Source organism: Fundulus heteroclitus, chromosome 15 (assembly GCF_011125445.2).
Source record: "Fundulus heteroclitus isolate FHET01 chromosome 15, MU-UCD_Fhet_4.1, whole genome shotgun sequence".
Lineage (NCBI taxonomy): Eukaryota > Metazoa > Chordata > Actinopteri > Cyprinodontiformes > Fundulidae > Fundulus > Fundulus heteroclitus.
In genome coordinates this window covers 6,782,039-6,805,401 of record NC_046375.1, presented here as the reverse complement: position 1 = coordinate 6,805,401, position 23,363 = coordinate 6,782,039, and the positions used below count along the sequence as shown (strand labels likewise).

The 23,363-nt window shown below is 38.6% G+C and overlaps 1 protein-coding gene across 2 annotated transcripts in view; it reads left to right on the top strand.

Annotated features, from left to right (window-relative positions):
* Nucleotides 1-5,434: 5,434 nt before the first annotated feature.
* tmem121ab (transmembrane protein 121Ab) overlaps nt 5,435-23,363 on the top strand; it is a 79,234-nt gene continuing 61,305 nt past the window's right edge. Inside the window, exon 1 of one of the 2 annotated variants that reach the window (XM_021324926.2) lies at nt 5,435-5,824. The gene's annotated coding sequence lies outside the window, so the exon portion shown is untranslated. Of the gene's footprint in view, nt 5,829-23,363 lie in introns of both variants that reach the window. The other variant, XM_012879325.3, reaches the window with a different exon arrangement.

The following is a 23,363-nucleotide window of genomic DNA, read 5'->3' as shown; positions in this document are numbered from 1 at the left end:
AATCAGAATAATGAAACATTACTAAAGAGAGTAGAGTTGGGTCTTTTAAAAAACAATAGACGTTAGAAAAAAATGGCAACCTAAAAAACTTGGTTGGACTTATGTGCTTATTGAACTTAAAGTATATGTCAAAAATTACAACAAAACTATTGTAGCCTATTGTAGAAAAAAAAAGCTTAAGGCGGCTATGGGGAAAGCAAGAAAATCCATCTAAAACACGGCAAAGACGATGAAATGCACTATTAATTGTTTTATGTATGTTTTATGTATGAATAAATGAATACTTTGGATATCATCAACAAAGCAGTGAAACGAAACATGTAAATGTAATATATAAATTGAAAATAAGACATACAACATATTCTGGTGGAACTCCAAATGTCACTTGAACCCCTATACAGCAATCCCTTCATACTAAAACAATGTAGTGCCAAAAGCCAAAATTAATTATAAAAGGCCCAAGATAGCAAAGCAAAAATCTAGAAATAAACAAAATAAAAAACTGATTTGCCATCATCTATTGTGGAAAATTAGAAACACCTTCCAGTAAATGAAGAAATATATACTACAGCCCAGATCACTAGATATTCATAAATGATGTCTTAATGTAAGCAATGTAGCATGTAAACTGGGAATAATCTGGCTAACAGCCAAGCTAACAGCTACATACACACAACTTAGTTAGCTTAAATGCTGTTAAATGACAACCAAGCTAGCCAGTAAAACCGGACTGTATGAGAGGCTGTAGATACATACAAACAACTAAATAATATCCAGGAGTGGCAGGTTTCATTTAGATATTCATTTCACAACACTATGATCTCAAGTTACATCTCAGTGACTGCTGCATCAAGTTGGTGAACGTAAAAACTGGAAGCAGAACATGTTTTTTTTTTAAAAAACGCCTTCAAAATAAAATGATCACTTCAAAGTAAAAGCATTAATATACAAACGTCCAACTACTTGAAGAATTTTTTTAACACATTAGGAAATTCTTTAAAAAGCCAACTCTGTGCTCTAGTGGTCTTTAAGCAGACTGAAACTTAAGAAAACTTTACAACAGGCTAATCATACAACCGTACAAAGATAATGCAGCTTGGAGCTAGAGCTGTGGTTTAAGAGGATGGCTGATTCTTTTAGACGAGATGCTGTGCAATTCAACGATATAACAGGTCTGGTGAGGAGCAGTGAGTTGAGGACAAATATGCTCTAACTTCAAAAAGATCCGAGTGTGAAATAAAAAAATACAGTTCATAGAAAAAAAAAAACATAGAAATTAATAATGCAATATTAAGCAATATTGAAAATTAATAAATTAAAAACAAGTAAAATTGTCTATAAAATTTTTTAAAAGCTTTAAGTTTTAGTGTGATGGTGGCTGGTGTTAGAACGTTTTGGAGGATGCTCTAGGAGCCGGGGATTTTAACACAACAATAAGCTCCACTTGAAAATAAATCCTTCCACAGTGACTTGGCCACTGGTGGATTTTTAAGTTTGGTCGGATGGATCAAAATACCTTTATCTGCTTTTTTTTTCTCCAGCAAAAGTTTTGTGATATATATATTTTTTGTAAATAAATGACCAAATCTTCTCCCCCTACAGCAATCTCTCGTTTCTTGTCATTGTTGACGGACTCTTCTGTTACCAATAATGTGTTTAAATGGCATCCTCAATGGCACATGTGAGCTGCCAGGGTTTGACGTTGATTGGCACGTATAATGAATTAATCTTATTGGCTAAAAAATGACACAAAAAGCACTGATTGGCCATGGGAGCAGAGAACTGAAAAATCAAAGGTCAGACATTTTATGGGAGAACAAATGTGACAAATACTTTTTATTTGAAAATGTATGTTTACTTTCTATCTATGCTTTTTTTCCCCCTGCAGTTTTGATGGGGATGGCGCCGTAGTGCCTACTATTGACAAACTAATATGAGGTGTTTGTCTATGAGAGGAAAGATTAATAGGATGAATAAATTGACTTGAAATAGACACTTGTCAACATAAAACTTGAAAGTATAACAAAAAAGCTGAAAATGTATGTCATCTTTTCTCCTTTGGCTGGCACAGCACTAAAATCTGAATCAAAAATCATTAAATTTTCTACAGTTTGAAAACCAGAGGTCTGAACTGCATAAATACGAATTAGTGCTTTGTGGCATGAAAGGTAACATCAGCATGATGTTGAAATTATAACAATATATAGAGTTCCACAAATAACCTCCTCTACCACCAGGGTATCTCTCTCAGAAAATACAATTTTCTTTCACTGAAATAATACCGTCCACATGCTTAACTGGACCCACAGCGTTGTACTTAGGTGCTGAACTGGGGTTGAAATTATGTAAGTTAAAGATATTATAAAGAAGTGCCTGGACTACTGAAATCAAACTAGAGGCAGTGCCTCCTTAGTTTTATCTGTTCCAAAATACTCAAAGTGTGCTATTAATGAGACCTGAGAAACAGCACAAGATGATATGTAAACTATTGATCTGAATTTTTGTCTTTGGATGTTTTACTCTCTGTAAACAGTAACACAATCCCTATAAAAATCCTGTTTACATCGGATCATGATTTTTTATTGCATCACAGTTTTCCTGGAAAAAACACACAATTGCATCTTGTAAAGGCGTATCAGGAAGAGCAAGAAGATGATAAAACAGACGTAAGAAAATAATGTTAAGTAAACTTCTGATTCAAAAGATCACCATTTCAGTCAATTAACCTATGTTAATATGTTTCAACAGAAAACAAGCTTTAGATATTGCAGACTTCACAGAATCAATGAATATTTTCAGGATAATCAAAAATACTCCAGATTGCAACAATGTTTGGGGAGCATTTATCATTGAGGACAAATGATATTTGAGATTATGTCTGGACAAACTAAGAAGAGTATAAAGCATTTCAATGTAGACTTGTAGTGATAAAAGTATTTTTTTTATATTCTACAAAAATGTGAAAGTGCAGATTTTTGTCCTGCACAGTGTATGGACATCCAGGTGAGGACACTGATTGTGTGGCCTCTACCACTATGTGTTTTTTTTTTTTATCTCCATTTAGACATTGTGGATAGTTGTTTTTATCAATCACTATCATCATTACCATTACATCTTATTTTATTTTCCTCTTTTTTGTCATTTTTTGGGTATAAAATAAATAAAATTGCTCCATGAAAGGAAAACATTTATGCTTTCCATTATTTTGTCTATGATTTGTAGATTTTATTCTTAAATGAAAGGTATAACTGCAAGTGTAAAAAAGGGTGAAACATTTTAAACCACTGTTTATTGAGCACCTAATTTTATTTTCCATTGAGGTTGCTCAAATCCATCATCCAATTACTCAGCTTGCTTTACTTTCTTTTGGGTCACAATGACGGGTGATCCTAACGCACAAGTAATTTTTGAGAACAAGCTGGAAATCCAGGAAAGTCTCCACAATGCTATTGGGAACAGAAAACATCACACACAAAGGCCCCGAGAGAGATTTAAATTAGCCATGTACAACCTGTAAAGCAACAGTACAAACCACCACACCATGCACTACCGGGCAGTGGTGTCTCTGAAAAAGAAAAATACATTGCAATGTTTATTTATCCTTTCCCAATTTAGTCCCAGACTGCTGGAGTCCAGCACTGCTACTGCATGCTGGGCTAAAACCCCAGAGATGTCGCCAGACAGTCACATTGCTAACAAACACTTAAAAAGACAACCATGCAAGGTCAGACTTAGCACTTAAAAAGTTCCATGTGATGGAGGACAAAAAAAAGATCCACAACCAAAAACTAATTAAACTGCATAGAAAATATTAAAACTTCTCATAGCATGGTCCCAGCTTATGTTTGATCTCAAGTTACAGCCATCATCATGCCCACCTCTCTATGGTCCTATAAGACAAATTTCACCGACAGATTTTAGTAAAATGTCCATTCCCATGCTTCAGTTCAAAATAACAACAGTCGAACATTATTAACCGACTCAATCACTCACGGGAAATAAAGACATGGCAAATAACTTACTAGTATGTATGATAGAGTCTAACCAACAAACAGATCCAACAGTCACGACAAATACATGCTGATTGTGTTTAACTAAATCATAATTTGAAAGGACTGCTCTAAAAAAATAGCAGTGGTGGGTTTGATAAGTTCAGTCATTCATTCTGTGAAGGATTGATTTCAAACTGTTAGCTCTTATTTAAGGATGAATGCAGCAAATGTTGTGCTCGCTGGTTATAGTGCATTCCACTATTAAAAGGCTGTTCAGCTGCAATGGTTTAAAATGATTTAAAATGAGAAAACAGATAAATATGAACAAAAACAGTAACCATCCAGTTGAAAGGGTCAAAGAATAATAAACATGGCAACAACTCAGCTAGTGATTAGCCTTAAGGTTATCAAAAGAGATCTGCAGTTGCTTGTGAGTACGGTAACAGTTAGCAGATGTCTGTATGAAGCCAAGCTACAGTATCAGCAAAATTCTGTTGTTGGAAAGAATTACATGAGCTGATGAGGTTTTAATTCGCAGAAAGAAACAATGACTGACATTTTATGGACTGATGAAAGAAAAAGTGTTATTTTTGGGTCTTTGAGGTTTTGTTAGACGACTCCACCCCCCCATCACCAATTCATACAACATTTAGTGAAAATTGATTGTTCAGGCTTTTCTAAAGCCTCCATCATTTTTGTAGTTTTTCAATTTGGAATGAAAAATGCAGACTTTTCTTTTTTTTCAATTTTACTTTGTTTGGAGTGACAAAGAAAAAAAAACTGTGTTACATTTTTCTTCGTGTTTTGATTGGTAACACAGTGCGCAGTGTTCCCAATATGTTTGCATGTGTGGAAATAAAAGCTGTTATAAGGATTTTCAGTTTTACTCGCTGCTTTAAACACCTGGCTCTAATTCTGAATATAGGTGTATATTTTCTCACTGATTCTGTTTCCCCTTTTCTATCATTTATATGTTTTAAATAATTTGCGATTCTGCATTTAGTTACCAGAATTGAATCTGTTACAAAATAATGTTATTGCTTGATACAAGAACGGCATTTTGCCAAACTAATTATTATAGTGTTTCTTCTTGTTTTGTAACTAATCTCTGCAGCGTCGCTGTTATGTGCAATTAAAATATTTAGCAGAAAAAAAAACCTTTCTTGGTTTAAAACTAAATGCAAACGTCTTTACATCAGAGCTGTTTGTCCAAAATAAGAATTAACCGTCTCTTCAGTTCTGACTTTATAGTCCAATCAACGATGCCTTTATCACAGTGAGCCCTGTGCCAGAATCGGCAGTAATTCGCTCATGTCTGTTGCAAGTCTACAGAATTAGCCTCTCGCTTCATGTCGCTCCAACATATTTGAATGGGAGCTGTGATTGATAGAGACTGAGAACAGGAGAGATAGGGATAGGGAAGAGAGAGAGGGGGAGAGGGAGGAGGGGTAGGTGTTTAAGCCTATCCGGAGGAAGAAGCAGCTGGCCAAGAAGCCTCAGCAATTACACTTGCCAAAGCGGTTCCATTTGGCCAACAGGCTTCGCTGTCTAGATTCACGGTCCTGAATGTGAATTCACGTATTTTGCTAAAGGGTTCCGAGCAACGTGTTGGGATTGGGATTTTCTTTAACTTCACAGCCGCAGGCAGCAGTTTTCCTTTTTTTTTTTTTTTTTTTTTTTTTTTTTCTCCCCTTCCCTATTGTACCGCCGTTTTCAGCGACTCCACGCAGCGGATTTACAAAGCCACCTTACGCAGAGCCCGAGATGAGATTCAGCACCCCGGACAGAGAGTGAGCATCCCGGGGACCCTGGACAGTGACTCGCCGTCCTCTGTAGGTAAGAGCGGAGTTCAGCAGCAGCTTTTCGCCTCCGTGTATATTCAGGGTAACGGGAAAGGGCGGGATAGAAAACGACACCGAATCACTCTTTCACATTCTGAAAAGAGATGACACAAATCGAAATTAGCGTGGCATTCACTGCGGTTGAAACAAAATCACAGTAAAGTCCAGTTTAGGTGAAGTTTAACGCTTCAGCATTTGAATTTTTTAGCTGCTCTTTCACTTTCAGCCATTCTTATCCTGACTCCTCTTGTCGCTTTTCAGGTGCATTTTTTTTTTTTATTTCATCTGATTTTTTTTTTTTTTTTTTTTTTTTTTTTTTTTTTTTTTTTTTTTTTTATTGAGGGCGATTTATGAGATAAACGTGAGGTGCCAAATGGTCACAGAACATCTTTGGAAACTGGCAACGGGAGCGTTTTATCCCTCCTTTGCTTTGATAAACGGCGAGCTTCCGTTTGGTCTCGTCAGCTTTATTTAAGGCAGCTGGCTCGAGAGGCAGCGCGTGCCTAAGCAGCAGCGGCTCGTGCCTCAGGTCCGCGCGCGAGAACCAGCCCAGCCGCTCTCAGCTCGCGTGCGCGAACGCGCGCGTTTATAATCCATACGACCCCCGTGGATCTCACTTCCCCATATTACAGATTGACTGATAATGACACTCACCCCTTTCACCCCGCACATTTCATTGTACTATTGAGTTACAGAAGTTCAATTTCTTGCCCACAAATGTGAGATTCTGTACCCCCTGCCATGTTCTAAACCACGATAAACTAGATTAATGAACAGGTGATGGTGCTGGACCACGTATTGGACAGGGATGAGGCTGTATGGTCAGACCCAGAGTGAAGCATGTTAATAATTTAGAGCAATGTGATTTATTCCCCCAAATAAGGATGTATATTTGTACACATTCTACTTTTGTTTTTTTGACCCTCGGTTTTACGCATGGGCCACTGGTGAGAGCCTATAGGTATAGTAGCCTTAAACGAAAATACTCGTGTCACAATATTTGCACAAAAATTAAAAGCAAAATGGAGAACATTATTGCTTCTTCTTTTTTTCAACAGCAGAGTTGAATAATCATACTGTTAATTTTTTTTATGGCAAATTGGTGAATACTGCAAAGTCGATCTCTTAATTTTTCTCTGGATAGCCTCCGATTAATGATCAGCCAGCCAAATGCTTAAAACTATATTATATCTGTTCATTAAAAGCACAGCAAGTAAGATTTGCCACCATTTTAAGTCTACAAATGCATCATACAACTGAAAATCACATGCTTGTTAAGCATATCACCATGCTTGCACACGAGGAGGGATTAATGCAAAGTCAAGATACAACCACTGGACTTCTGCTGACACCAACCAGCTTCATAAACTGAATTTGAATTGGGGTGTACGTGAGCGATTTTGTGGTGAATTGGTGCTTTGGAAGAAAAAACGTCAAGCAAGCTGCGGCACTTTTTCCTTTACGTGTCATAGTCCTTAGGAAAAGAAAAACAGGAATCAGTCAAAATTGGAATGAGCCAGTCAGACTTCAAAGAAAACTGGAAATAAGTTTCACCCTGAATATGTTGGATCAGTGCATTCCCAAATTGTTATAGCTTTAATAGGTTGCCTATAACATTTATTTTACAGCGACTTTGTTATGCTTTTCCATGATTGAAAATATTTCCAAAGAGCCTAATTTGCTTCTTTTGTACAACAGGATGTTTGGTCACTCATTCACATGAACTCATATAAATGACTTCAAAGCAAAGAAAATAGCATGGCAGAAAATCTGCCCACTTTTGAAACATTGATTTAAAAAATGTATATAATGACAACGGTAATCGACCCACGAATCCATGATCCTTTAGGAGTCGGCTGGGTTTGCCATTACCTCCAATCAAAGACTATTTACTGGGGACACAACAAAACAACCAGTTATTAAGTAGAGCAGTAGAGCAGTATCTCAAATGTTAGCAAATCTTGTCAAATTCAAGGGATTTATTCATTTTTTTTTACTTTCTGTAATCCAAGCAGAGCATTAGCTGTGTCTTGGATTAACCATGTGGCCTTTGCGTACCCAGGGTGGTGCTTGGCATTGATGTGGCCACCCAGCATCCCTTCTCTTTGGCAACTTTAATATGGCTTACTCAGCTGTCAGGCTCCAGCTCTTTAAAAGAATTTAAAAATAATAATTCTCAAAATGTAAAGCCATGTCAGCCTAGCTTTGAATAAGAAGTGACCCCCATGGGGCTTTCCCTGAGGCACTCTAACAGGCTCTGATAGCTTTAAGCACACACACACACAGGCACACATTCATCCTGGCCATGTTAAGCCACTGTGATGTGCGCCCCAGTTTGATTTTAATGATGTTCATTATGATTTTGATTACACTTAATATTGGATAACTCTCGGCACTGCGCTAAGCGTGTCTGATATTTGAGCACAGACTCTGAGCGACGAGAATTAAGTGGAAGGTAGCAAAAAGCATGGATGTTGCCATGGCCCTCATACTCTGGTGTCCTTGAAAGAAAGGAATCAGAAATCGGTGTGTAAGTTGTTGTGTTTTTTTTTTTTTTATACTCTGGGATATTAAGCTCAAGGCACCGCTGTATAGAAATTGCTGCTCTGTATCACTGGAATGATGAAGTAAATGCAAATTAATCCTTCACACTCAATTTATTATCTAATAAACAGACCGTGAATTTGAGTCTGAGCAGCGCGCCTGTAAAGGCCAGGACCTACAACTGCTTGTTACCTTTGTGTAAACCGTCTTCGTCTGGTTAGAAAATGAAGCGGTCGGGGTTGGATGGAGAGCTCATGACAGGCTCAGCTCACGGCTTTTTACAGTATCTCACGTCATCTCTTAGCCCGTTTAACAGTCATTTGCCACCCAGTGGGGTACCTCTTCCGTGTGGCAAACCGTGCCTCATTGAGAAACATGGCACAGCGCACAGCCTTAGGGTCAGCACTTACCAGCCGGCACTGGTATCCAGGACACAGCGGGCTGAGGGGCTTTCGCTTCAGATTTTTCTTTTTTTTTTTTTTGCATTACACAAATTGCAGGCCAGGTTGATTTCCATGAGTATGCACTTTACATGCTCTTTGCACGGTGGATCGTGTTCTTGCATGCCTGGAATACCGTTTATGGGTCTCTTAAAATGTAGCGCCCTATTCTAGAAATGCAATTAAATTCAATATTGCTATAAATACATGACAGGTCGGTTTGAACAGAAAGAGAGTAGGCAGTGGCAATGAACGCCTACTCACCCCCCCTCCCCTTTTCCCTTTTCTTTCCCCAATCATCCCAGACCAATGAAAATCCTCCCTTCTCCTCTACACCCCGCCGCGTAGTGCGTTGTGGTCAATTTGAGTGATCAACAGAAGGCATTCTGGTAGGCAATGGCTGTCACAGGGGATATTAGGCTGCAGTGAGCTTCACTAATACAAAAATCTGCATTTCTCTAACAGTCAGTGTCATTATTCTCTGTGGTTCTATAGCTCCCTTTGGCACAGTTATACACTAAAGGAATGAGAGCCCTCGTTCTTGGGCTAAGGCGTGCTATCCTAAGCTACATGTTACTGCGCCGCTGTTTGCATCTGATTCAGCTCATCCCATCAGTTCTCAGTGGCTGGTTCTCCTCTTTAAACTTACTGTGCTCCGGAGGGCTACAATATCACTGACATAATGGGATCTACTCCGATCAATAGCCAAATGGCACGGCGAATCAATAGCCACCATGCTGAACGATAACATGGCCTAGGTAGGGGCGAACTGCAGCCGTCGCATGCAAATCACAAAGCCTTGCGAACGTATTGTCACATTACAAGCACAAACATTCATGTAGCTATTTGGGATTTTATGTGATAGACCAGCACAACACAGTGAATAATTCTAATGTGGAAGAAAATGAAACAAGTTTCTCAAATTACATGATTTCATGTTTACACTTACACTTACTTTTACTAGATGTTCCTCGATCCAGACTCAAGAGTAAAGGCAATCATGCCTTTTCTGATGTGGCTCCTAGCCTAAGAAACAATTCGCCTACTCATATAAGGCAAGATTAAGGCTTAGATCATTTTAAGGGGCTTTTAAAAACCCATTTTTATTCCTTGGCTTTTAAGTCCTTGTGACTTATTGTAATTGTTCAAAGCTGTCATATGATTTGGATCTGCTAATTGTTGTACAGCCCTTTGGTGCAGTTGTAACAGTTTTAAAAGTGCTCTATAAATAAAATTGACATGGACTTAGAAATATGAGAAATGTGGGGCACAAATGTATTCATCCCCCTATACGCTGACACCCTTAAATCCAGTACAACCAACTGCCTTTGGATATCATTTACATTAGCCCACCGTGAGTGAAAAGTGGTTGTGCATTCTTCAGATTTGGTCTGCATGGAAGAGTGCAAGACTTGTTGAAGTCCAGTTTACCACAAGCCTCGTGGGGGACACCACGAACATGCGCTTTGGGCAAATGAGAGCAATATGGTACATTTTGGTCTAAATATTAAAAAAACATTGTGGGGGGGAAACTAGCACTGCATAATCACCCTGACCCCCATGCAAATCCTTGGTGACAGGATCATGCTGCGGAGGAGATGTTTTCTACTAGAGGCAGGGGAGCTGCTCAGAGTTAACGGGAAGGTGGAGCAAAATGCAGGGCAATCCTGGAAAAAAACCTGTTAGGAACTGCGAAAGACTGGAGGCTGGAGTTGAGGTTCACACTACAGCAGGAAGAGATACTCTACAAGCTACCAGAGCTACAAAGTAATGGTCTAAATCAGAACAGTGTATTTTACAGCCTGAGAGCCACTTCCATCGCTTTAGGTATCCTTGAATCAGCACACACGAAAAAAAGGGAAAATTAAACATGGATAAGGTGATGTTTATGCCATGTTTCTTTTATTTTTAAATCATCTTTTGTTTTGAAGGTAACACTTTTTTCCCCTTGTAAGCATCCTCTTGTACTCCTTACAACGGTGTGCTATTGTAGACAGGTTCTCCACTGATGGAAACAGAGAGCGATGCTGCAGTAAATACTTTCAGTTAAAAAACAAGATTGATACAGAATGTAGAGCTTTTTAAATTATACATGGACATACATATTTATTTGCAAACGCTAAAGTGCACAGCATGTGAAACACAGTCAGGCTTGTTCTTAGGATTTGCAGCTTGAATCTTCAGTTTAAATATACAGTGAAATGCAAGAATTATAATTTTTGACCAATGTTTTTTTTTAAATACATCAGGTCCTATTTTTGTGTTTTTTTATTATTTTTGTATAATTTTGCAGAAGCAAATGACATGGAATTTGGCCAGTTTGTTTATTTTGGTGGAAAATTTAACTTTTCATTATTTATTAAATTAGAATCTTTAGCCAATCTGGCTCCTTTCAACATGTTCTTTACCATTGATGTATGTTTTCTAATTATTACACTGAAATATTTTTTAAAAAAGTTTTACTTAAAATAATTTTAATGTTCAAGGGACATTTATTGATATACAATCTGAAGTTTCAATATGGCAGGTTGATATATGTTAAGATGCAATATCTGCTGTTGCTGCAAGAAATTATATTTCCAGTTTGTGGTATTTCCTGCACAGGCACAACAAAATAGATTGAAGTTTGGGAAAACAACATGTGAAGCAGTTTAAGGGGTATGACTACATTTGCAAGGCACAGTGTAAAAATATACTCCTTAATTATGGATCAAAAATACCAACCTTGTTAATGAGCAATGTTTTATGGATTGCTGCACGATCTATGCTAATGTCAGCACAGCAGTGTGATTAAAAAAATAACAGGACTAGCACCAGTTTGCAGTAGCGCTCTTCCCGTTTGCCCTAATATCACCCATCCTGATCTCAAACACACAGAGTACCAAAAAGTAAAGTCAAAACTGAAAGCTTGAATATTAAACAGAGTAAAACCTATAAGCAAATATGTATAATTAGTTTGGCTCTCCGGAAGAAAAAAAACTCTCCTTGACACATTTCTACACTAACTGGTGGTTTGCGAAATCAGCCGTTGAAGCAGTGTTCGCACAATCAATTAAGGGTTTGTTTGCTCTCCTTGAAGAGTAAGAACATTCGCTGGGTTTTCAAGTGTTAATCAAGCTTTTCATCCGTGCCTTGCATGGAGAACTCTCAGATAAGACAGGACATTTTGTGGCCAACAAGGCAAGCAGCATCTAAGATGAAACAACCATTTTATCACGTTTGACATTTCAGAATAAAGCCTTTTAAATTATCCGTCTGATGGAAATCTTTTGTAGGGATCCTTCAGTACACAAAGAAAGAATACAAATGGAAAGAATAGAGATCGCAAAAGTAGCTGCAGAGGGGTATAACAACTATAGAGCTTAATATCTGTAGAGCAGACAATTCCACTCAAAATTACAGATGAGACTCTTATCTTTCTTTTTATACAACAACTTAACATCAAAATGTGATTTGAGTCTTCTTTTGAGAGCAAACTGTGAAAAAGAAAAATGCACCAAAAAAACCTTTGCCTGACATTTCTAAATCAGATTTCAGAGTTTTGCTGAAGAAACACGAATAAGAAAATTTTATATAAAATGCAATTTTTCTTAATCAGTGAATTTACAGTGCCTTGCAAAAGCATTCATATGCCTTGAGGCTTTCTAGATCGTGTGGTTTTGCAACCACAAACCTCAATGTATTGAATAGGGACTTTATGTAAAGGACCAAAAGAAATAGACTGTATTAAAGGAAAATTATACAAGGGTTTCAAGTTGCTTTGGAAAAAAAAATCTGAAAGTGTGGTTTGCATATGTGTTCAGCTTTCTTGTGTGCCACTTTTCGCTGCTGTGGTATGTCTCTACCAGCTTTATGCATCTAGAGACTGAGATTAATCCCATTCTTCTTTGCAAAATAGCTCAGGCTTAGTCGGATTGGCCAAAGAGCATCTGTGAACACAAGTTTTCATGTCTTGTCGAGGATTCTCAATTGGATTTAGGTCTTTGCCTAGGCCACTATTACATGTGGATATCTGTTGTTCTAAATCTTTCAGTTGAGGTGCTAGCTGTATTTTACGGTCTTTGTCCAGCTAGAAGGTGAACCTAGTCATGGATAAGTCTTTTGCAGTCTCTGGCTGGTTATTCCAGGATTGTTTTGCAACCAGCATCATCCATCTTTTGAGATTTTTATTCATGAAAAAAAAGTGAAAACCATTTATCATTTTCCTTCCGGTTCAAAGTTATGCATTGCTTTGTTCTGATCACAGCAACAACAAAAAAAAAAAAAAACTGCTAAAGTACATAGCAATGTGCTTGCAATGTGGCAAAAATGTTCAAGTGGTATCATTACCTTAGAAAAGCGCCTTATTTTCTCCTTACTAGCTAAGAAAATCTATTTCAGGCTGTTGACAAGGAAAAGAAAACAATAGGCACGGTGGCAGCAGAGGCTCCGTCTTGTCTTGGATACAAGCAGACATGTGTGGCATGTCATCATCAAAAATGTCACCATGTGTACAGTTACCAGCTGCTGGTGCTGTCCCCAACATGCACACACACACACACACATGCACGCACACACGGTGGTTGATGCCCACACTGAAAGGCCGTGCTGTAAACATAGTGTGGTTGGGCAGGCATGTAGCAGTGAAATAGTGGAGCCATTGCAGCCCTTCAAGCATGCAGTGATGGGGGATACAGAAGTGATGTGAAATCAATCAGCTCAAGTGGAGTGGCTTGGTCAGTTGTGGAGAGTCTTGTCCTTTTCACGTGTATGCCTCGATGCGTGCAGCTCACTGTTCGACCCGTCGACTCAAACATGCATTTCCTGCCTGATCATGTGTTTATGTGAAGTCTGCTGCTATATCCACTTATCTCTCCCGCCTTTTTTTTCCTCCCCATGACTTAACTCCCAAGCTGGCTTTCTTCTCCAATCTTTCTTTTGGTACCTATATTGTTGCACAGTTTTCGGGCTGCAATGCGCCGCAAAGGCCAACGGATCTGTCACATCTCTATATCAACCTCGTATCTAATTCATGCGCTTTAAAGTGGCTTTGCAGCCGTGTATATGCTCTCCAAGGCATGCTGGCAAAAGCTGGGCCTCATACAAAAATGAACAGAGCGAAGTAATGTACTGTAGCTGGAGGCTCTGGAGGATTTAAGTGTCCATAAACATTAATATCCCACATTATCCCACAGGGACGTTTTCCTTTGTAATGATTTTATAAGTCAGATTGTACAACCTGTTTTTATATTTTCATGCAGTGTTCTCAATGGGTTCTTCTCCTTGGAGGAGACGTAGGGACAGAGAGTGTTGGTCTCCTTTCACATTTTTCAAAGTACTCACAGGAAAAAGCTTACACCATGCGCAACCCCAGCCTGCTTAAATGCCTGGACTGTCAGCATAACACAGATCCACATTAATCTGTCAGCGAGTGTGTGCACCTGCTACAAATGCATTCGTGCACTTATTCCCATGCACCTAGTGCAAGTCACTGAGGAGTTTCTGCCTCTGGTATCCAGACACAAAAGTAGCAGCATGCCAGTCTCATGTCGGGGTTTTTATTATTTTATGCTCAATTCTATCATTATTGCAAAGTATGTACACCTAACCAGATGGTCAGAGTGTGCATCTTTGTGCATTTGTGTGTCTTGTGCATGGGAGCATTTCCTTATGATATACCTGAAAGTGTGAGAGGGAAAGGAATAAAGCATCTGTTTGACAGAGGGTGCAATAGCTCATGGTGTTTCGAGCTTTGATGCGTGCATGCAAGCATAACGTGTGTATATCAGAGTTTTGTAGTGTGACAGTACATGTTTGTGCGTTTTGGGAGCAAGCTGGGAGGGCTGTCTGTGTCGATTAGGTGTCAACCGAGGACTGTACAGCTTCTGGTTCAGAAAACCATGAATGACTTCAAGGAGTTAGCAGTTCCACAATTCCGTGTTACGGAGCCCAACACTTTCAGTAGCGGTCCTTTTTGGGGCGGGATATTGATATTGTACTACAGATTTAGCTCTGACAGCTGTCTGTGTAATTTCTACATAGAAACCATTCGTATTCCATTAACTGCTCATAGTACCGATAAATATTATGAGAATTTTCTCCACAGGGCAACACATCAGCTACTTGTGATGTGTCAAAAGAAACACACTAACAACCATTTGTAGTTGAGTCATAACATTGTTGCGCACCGGAGGAGCTAGTCTACCTTTTTAGCAAATATTATAATTTGAATTCTGGCCTTTTAACCAGCACACATCGTGCAAATCCTGACAAACCAGTCTTTCTTTAAAAACAATAGTAACATTTATTATGTCCAGTTTAACAAAGGTGGGTACAGAAAACAGTTGCATGATAGATTGGTTTAGTGGATGTTTGCCACTAGGGGCTTGTCGTCTGATCCTGGGACATGACAGCTGCTATGATTGGAACAGAGGAATAAGTTACAACATGATGGACTACATGTTACAGGTAAGACCATGCGGTCTCTACCTGTTGATTGCAGCAGACATGGAACAAGGACAATGAACTGCACTGGTCCGTTCTGTCTCAAAACATTTAAAAGAGCAATAAGCAAAATGTCACCACTAGTTGCGCTGTGGATCAAAACAAGATGAGTGCCAAGCCACACCTCTCTCTACTATAAAAGTGTGAGCACCAGACCTGTTAACTGTTTCAATTTTACATTTTTGGTTAAAAAAAAAAAAAAGAATAGCTTGAATGTGAACATTCAGGCTATTTATTTAGGCGGGCTTGTGAGCAGCCCGGCAGGCAGCTCACAAGCCCGCCGGGCGGCGTTAAACAATGCTAACTGTGCTACCCAGGCTACAGGCTACTCGCCTCACATGACAGTAATGCCTGGCCCATTGCTGGTCAAACTCCAACATTTATCCCACATGCCGCAATTGTTGCATTACATTGAATCAAATCAACATGGCAACACAACAGACTGTAACACCAACTACAACAAAAACATTTGACTTCATACTGTTACTCACCTGTCCAGAAGAGAAAAGCTAGCTCCAAGTCAAACAAGAAGTTTCTGACAACTTCTTGGCCAAAGACCGTTGTTTTTTGTAGTAATAATGGGTTCTGATTGGAACATGCACATGCAGTCTTGCTTTGTAAACAAGAGACTGGAGAACAACACGGAGCGTGTGACGTCATGCCATACTCCATCTGAAAAGACACTTTTAGTTCTTCACAAAACCATTTTTTAGTTCTATCTAAAAAAAAAAAAATGCTTTTTGCTCCTTTAAGGAAAACATGACCTATGCTATTTCATGGAGGTCAGGAATTAAAATTATGTACTGTTTGTACTTAATTTAAGTAAAAACCATTTATTATTTAACACAAGAGCACTAAATACTCCCTCTTTTCCAACCATTTCACTCATCGCAAAGAGGCTGTTACAAACCAATTGTAAATTCATTTGATTATTATTAAGCAGTAATGACTTCCTCTTTTGACATCTGCATTCAAAATTTACACTTGTTTACTGGATGTGCAGTGTGATTTACAGGGCTTGGGGTTAACAATTTGGCAGATTTTTAGGAAACCATGTACTAAACCATGCATCTAAAACCTTTTTTTAACTTTAAACACTAAACATGTTCCAAGGTAGATTATAAATAGCAAAATAAAGAGTGAGGTGTAACCTAGTGAATGACTGAATGAGTAGGAATTAGATTTTCGGAAAAATAAAATGCATGTATTCCACATGCGCTGGCTAAATTAATTGGCTTCCTTTTGAAGAATCAGATGGTTTTGTCATCTATCTCTGTCTCTCTCTTTTTTTCTCTCTCTCTCTCTCTCTCTCTCTCTCTCTCTCTCTCTCTCTCTCACACACACACACGCACACACACACACATATATATACATATATACATATAGATACATATACATACATATACATACATATATATATATATATATATATATATATATATATATATATATATATATACATTGCCTTACTGTTATGGACATATAGATCAGTTTGAGAGAAATCCATGTGGTCATTAAATCTAAATGACAGATAACATGACAGATCATCATGAATCATTAATAGGTCATTGTCCACAGACATTCTGATCAATCTTACAAACTGCTGATGTCTTAAGATAAAGTCCCAAATCTAGAGTCCAAGTCAAGTCTCAAGTCTTTGTAAGATTCATTTCAACAATATTCCAGGTCTCAGACTCAAATCCCAATGGTGAAAAATAATGTTGTTGTTTTTTTTTTTTAAATACCAAAATATACCATCAGTTGTCAATACCTGCCTGTTCTTGCTGAGCAGCTTGTTGTTTGGGCTGGTGTTTTTCTCCAGTAGTCTCTAGGTAAGAGGCAGGGTACACACTGAACCGGTCACCAGTTCATCACAGAGAAACACAGGCACCTGAGACCAATTAACACCACAGTTTTTGTTTTTGGACTGAGGGAAGAAGCTGGAGTCCCCAGAGGATACCCATAAATCCATTGGTAAAACATGCAAAACTCTTTTTTGCGGTTTCACATTAACTCTACATCATTCACTTTTTGTGACACTTTCAAGTTGAAGCAGATCTTAAGCTGCTTGATGAAGAGCCGGTAACTTTTTCCAAGTTTGTTCACACGGTCAATTTAATTCCGCCACTTTGCTCACATGGCATTTTACCCTAACTGCAGAATATGCCTTACATACGCTTTCAATCATGGCACTGTACTTAAACTGTCAGTGATCTACTCGATCATTGCAGCAAGCCTAGCTGCTTCACCACTCAACTGAATCCTGTGGCTTCACATGCTCTCATTACTCCTTTTCACGTAGTAGTTATAGAGCACCTTCATCATCAAGCATCCACATGTGGGCTGCTCTAATGTGTCCTGTGTTAGCTGATAAGGGATTCCATATGTGCTGGTTAATTTAATTGGCTTCCATTGGAAAGCTAAATTATATTTTTAGAATTGGTCCATCAATACAAACCCAGTCTATGAAAAATGAGGAAAACCAGAAAACAAAATTCTAGAGATAAAATTAACATTTAAAAAAATAGTCCATTTACATTTACTAATGAAGTCGTATGCCATCATGATTTAATAGTTTGTTGAGTTTGTTGTTAATTTTTACTTTCATTTGCCTCAGAAGGTCCAAAGCTTCTTCAGTTTGGTTTCTCCAGAGATCGCGAAGAAAAAGATGAAGATGAAATTTGCTACCTTTTAAAATCAATTAATAAACTGGATAGGATAGAAAGTTGGACAGCAGTTTTAACTTGTAAAGTGGAAAGAAATAGATATTCATTATTTTTTACAAATAAAGTTGATCATACATATATATTTAGCCCCCTTACTCTCAGAATCAGAATCAGACATACTTTAATAATCCCAGAGGGAAATTGCTGTTGCTACTCTGATGTGCTAAAAAAAAGAGTATTTAAAAAATCCAATCAAACCAATTACTTTCACATGTTAGCTAATTAGACCACCCTTGTTTCATTCGATTTCAATAAGAGTACAGGCCTCAAAAGGTTTGTTGGAGAACATTCAGGAACAAACAGCATTATGAAGACTACCAAACAAACAAGACTGGTCAAGAATGAAGTTGGGGAGAAGTTTAAAGCAGGGCCATGGTTTAAAAATAATATCCCATGTCTCAAACACCTCTCAACACAAGGTTCAAGGCTATGGAGGACTGACTCTGACATATTCAAAAATAAAAAAATATTATTAAATACATGCTCAGTTAATACATAAGCATAAGATAAATACACAATATTACAGCAAATAAATAAGTGCAAGCAGTAATTAAATTATACAATGAGGCATAAATGTAAATATTTCTTTTATTTAGCTTATTTTAAACATAATTAATTAATTTATTAGTTTTTAAATGTATTTATTTCTGTCTATGTTTTAATATTTTTGTAGTTTTTTTTTTCTTCCTTTCTATATTTTTACCTCATTTATTTCTTCCACCCTATTTATTTATGCCTGTCCTTTTTCTTTTTCTTTTTCATTTCAGTCTCATTATGCAAATGAGGAGGGAGCATTCTTAAGGTGAAAACTGCTCCCTACTGGTTAGTTAGCATCAGCGTCCCGTAGTGGAAACTTGATAGCCATCGCTACCGGCCGCTGTCACGTTGGATCAGTGAACTGAGGCATTTAAAAACTTGATTTGAAAACATCGCTGTAATTCCAGACTTTGTTATCTGTCGTGTGGATGTTCTGATTGAACGTGTTTTAGTCAGCGGCTCACATGGACCCAGATGTCGGCAGATGTCTTGCCAGACAGAACCTACAGCCCCTGTGCTCAGTGCACCCATTTGAGCTGGAGCAGCGGATCCAGTAGGCTCTGTTTCATTTACAGCTAGTCGTGCGGAGAGATATGTTGAACTTTTGTTAAAAAGCAAAAAAAAAAAAAAAGAAATAATAAAAAATGTTGCTACCTCATCGTTCAGTTAATGGGTTACAGCAGAAAATGACACTATTGTTCTCCAGTGGTATCGCAGCCTGCGTGATTGTTTGGACACCATTTGCCTATGAACGTGTATTTATTTCTGTATTTATTTGAATATTTATTTTTGAATATGTCAGAGTCAGTCCTCCATACAAGTCATTGTCTGAAAAGGGAATGAGTATGACACAGCTGGAAACCTACCAACACGTGACCGTCCACTTAAACTGACAAACCGGGCAAGGAGATCATTGATCAGAGAAGCTACCAAGAGGCCAATGGTTTCTCTGGAGGAGCTGCATAGATTGCCAGCTCTTGCGGGTGAATCTTTCAACAGGACAACTATTACTCATTTACTTCCCAAGGCTGGTCTTTATAGAAGAGTGGCACGTGGAAAGATGTTGAAAGCAAACCCTAAGAAGTCACAGTTATAGTTTATCCAGAAGCCATATTAGGTACATAGGAAACATGTGGCATAAGATGTTGGTTTCAGCTGAGACCAGATTTTAGCTTTTGGCCTTAATGCAAAATGATGAGATTAGCATATAACTAAACCTGCACATTTATCTAAAGACACCATGATTACTGATTCCTGTGATTACTGATTACTGAGCCGATGTGACATGTGAATTTCTCCAATGTGAGATCAATAAAGCCTATCTTATCTTATCTTATCTTATCTTATCTTATCTTATCTTATCATCCCCACTGGAAACATAGTATTGGGAAACATTGTTTTTGGAGGATTATTGTGTGGACATGGTTTTCTGTACCATGAAGAGGGAAGGTGGCCTTAGTTGATAGGAAGATGGATATAGCTAAATGCAGGACATTGTGAGAAAGAAATCTAACAGAAGGCTACAAATGCCTTGCTACTGCGATGGAGGTTCAACTTCCAGAAAAAAACAATGTTCCCGAACAAACAGCCAGAGCTATTACAAAATATTTCAGATCAGGAGATTTCATTTTTCTCCCCCTTGTCCTACATCCCACATGCTTGTAATCACAGCTTTACAAATGTCTCCTTTAAAGGTTTGCACAAATCCAAAGACGTGAATAACTGTGCCGGGATGTTGTTCTGGTGTGCTGCTGGCATATGAGTGACAGCTCTATTTATTTCTGGGTCCCAGGCTGGCAAACTAGACTTGGCCCTCTGGCGGCTTCATCTGTACGCTGCCATTCCGGTTAAGCAGCAAGAGAATATGAGATCATTTAGAAAACCAGCTGATCTGACAAGCGGCCAGGCGCAGCTCGCAGCAGGCAACCTGAGCGTGTCTATGTGACGGCGACCCGGAGAGTGCTGCGGGTTGTGTCGTCGCCTTAAACTGGAACTCTTTGGCTGTGAGTGTATGCAAACAATTATGTGTCTGTCTGTACTACGATATATTACTTATTCATTATGAGGTTGAAAGGCTTTTTGTGCATTTATATGTGACAATTTCACCCAGCTGGATGACATGATATCTTTTTTGCGCTGACAATACCCTGCTGTCCTTTTTGTCTTTTCCTTCTTGGCACAAAATATGCTTGGGTGTCTTTGCTTCATAAGGCAATACACATCTTCAAACGTTGTCGATGATCCAATACATTAAAGACACATGAGGAACAAACGGTTCAATACAAGCTGATTCACTTCTCCACCACTCCCATTCAGCATGTTGTGATTCACTTAAATACAATTCGGTTTAATCTGATGCAATGCAATATAATTAATTAGGCCGAAGCAAGAGAGTGGGAAATAAATAAATTAGAATAATGAATACATTGTTTTTGAAAAGGTATTTCATTAAGGCGCCTTGTATTATTATTCAAATTGAAAGAACCATTTCAACCCCCAAGTCAGAGGCAAGTCTCATGTCTCCGAAGGCAAGAATGAACATTTTCTCATCAAATCCATGACATCTGGTGCTGCTCTAATTTTGCACCGCTGTTGGTTAAGAATCTAAATCTGTACTGTCCTCAGGCGTAAATTATCATATGAACATTAGATAACCATTTTTAAGTCTTTTAAATGTAATAGCAGTTATGTTTTCATTAAAATACTTCAAGCAGTGAGGAAAGGCTGCAGGTAAGTAAAGTTTACTTCACTTGGTCATTATTTTGAAGCTACAACTGACATGAATTAATTGTGAGTCAATAACAGACCAAGTCAAGTCTTCTTCAGGGCAAAAGTTAAGTCTGAAGTATTATTTTTTTGTGGCTCAAGTACAACTGGAGTCAAAGTCATATACTTGATTTGCCATTTCTGTATCTTTCCAGACTAATGGAGGTCAAGGTTGGTGTTTCATTCAGGTTTCTTGGACTTCTTCAGATGAGCAAATGGTGTTGCTTTTTGGGATGTTTCAGTCTACATTCTGTTCTCAGGCAGGATGTATTTAAGTCCATTTTTATTTCTTCTTCTGCAGGTCAGGCTCTTTTAAGATGTGGTTGCGGGTAGAGAAATTAGACCAAAGAAAAGGTGACTAATCCCAGTTAATCCCAGGAGGGCAACGACTTTGTTCTCTTTATGATAACCTTGGTTTTGGCATTCCTTTCCATTTAATAAACGAAAAAAATAATGATTACATAAACTAATAAATGTAGAGAACATAGAATAAGTTATGACAAGTGTTATTGTTTTTTATCTGATGTTAAAAATTGTTTTTTTAATCTGACAAACTAGTAAGAACTGAAGAAATATGTAAAAGGACAAATAGTTTTTTAAGAAACTGTAAACAGTGAAATGTGGGTGACCCTCATAGGGTGCACGCCAGGTCTAATTGTTAAAGTAAAAACTTAAACACTGAAAGAACGAATAGGATTTTGTTTTTTTTATAAAGCGACAATTAATATACAGAAGTTTTGGCAGAACACTGCATCAAACCAGAACGGAACAAAATTGCGCCGTGGTTAGCTCTGGATTCAACAGAAATGTCATTCAGTGGCTTTTTTCTTCAGGAAACAATAGCTAATCCACATAATTGGAGTATATTAAACTGAGCCGAATTGACGTGGCTCCAAACACTATTTCAGTTATCATTCTGGCACACTCCCTGCAGTTCCTTTTCCGACCACCTCTGACATATAATACCATTGCTCCATGTTAATGGCGGCAGAAGACGACTTTTACGGGAGTTCATTCATAAACATAATTATTTTTATCCGAACACAGAAAAACTGATACAGTCAGGCTATGACTCAACACCCAAAACAATTAGGCTACAGAGTTAAGGGTAAGGCACTGTCGGTATAGAGAAATCTCTCTCACTGAGTTTGATTATTAAAGTAAGTTAAAGCTGCTCCTGTAGTAAATAATGTTTGGACAACTCTATGTCAGAGCTGGTGGTGCTGTGCAGGTGCGATTGTGTGTAATTACAGTTTCCTGTGTTTTCTTGTAATTAAGTCAGCGCCCATGCTTCCTCTAAGCGCCATGGGCTCCACAGAAACTCCCATGATTTAATTACTGCACAAACACACACATGCACTCGGGGAACATCAGCCAACGGCCCATGTCTCATTTTCTCCTGCGGATTCCCCTTTCTTGTCACTCGCCGGCCTTTGCCAGCCCTCCAAAAAAATTCCCCGGCCTTGGCGAGGGTACAGGAAAGCAGCGACCGTGGTAAGGTGCTGACCTCCATGTATGGGGGCCACCTGACCCCTTCTGTTGGACATTATTGCCTCTGGCTTGTAAGCTTCTGCCCAGAAGGCGGAACTATTGTGTTCATCATCGCTGATACAGATCAATCCCGACAAGGGGAAAGGGCAAACAGCCGCTGCCAGGTTGAAGTCACGACTGCTGGACTGATAAGTCTAAAGTGACTGCTAGTATTTGTTGCTAGGGGATAAATTCAGCTCCAAATCACTGAGACTGAGCCGTGTAAGGCTGGGGGAAGCTGCTGCCGTGTCGCTGCCTCTGAGCAGTGGATGGGGAATTTTGGAGATATGGGCTTCCTTTTCTCACCCGACCTCCTCCCCCACCGCCGTTGTTGTGACTCCTTTCACCCTATCTCTGCTCACCTCGCCTTCTTCGTTCTCCTCATCCTATTCGTCTTCCCCAACAGCGCTTAAACACCAACAGGCAGTAATCCAAGGACACACACAGACACTCATGAGCGATGTACTCTCACGTGTACCTCTTTGTTTTCAGCGTGTGGGCTTT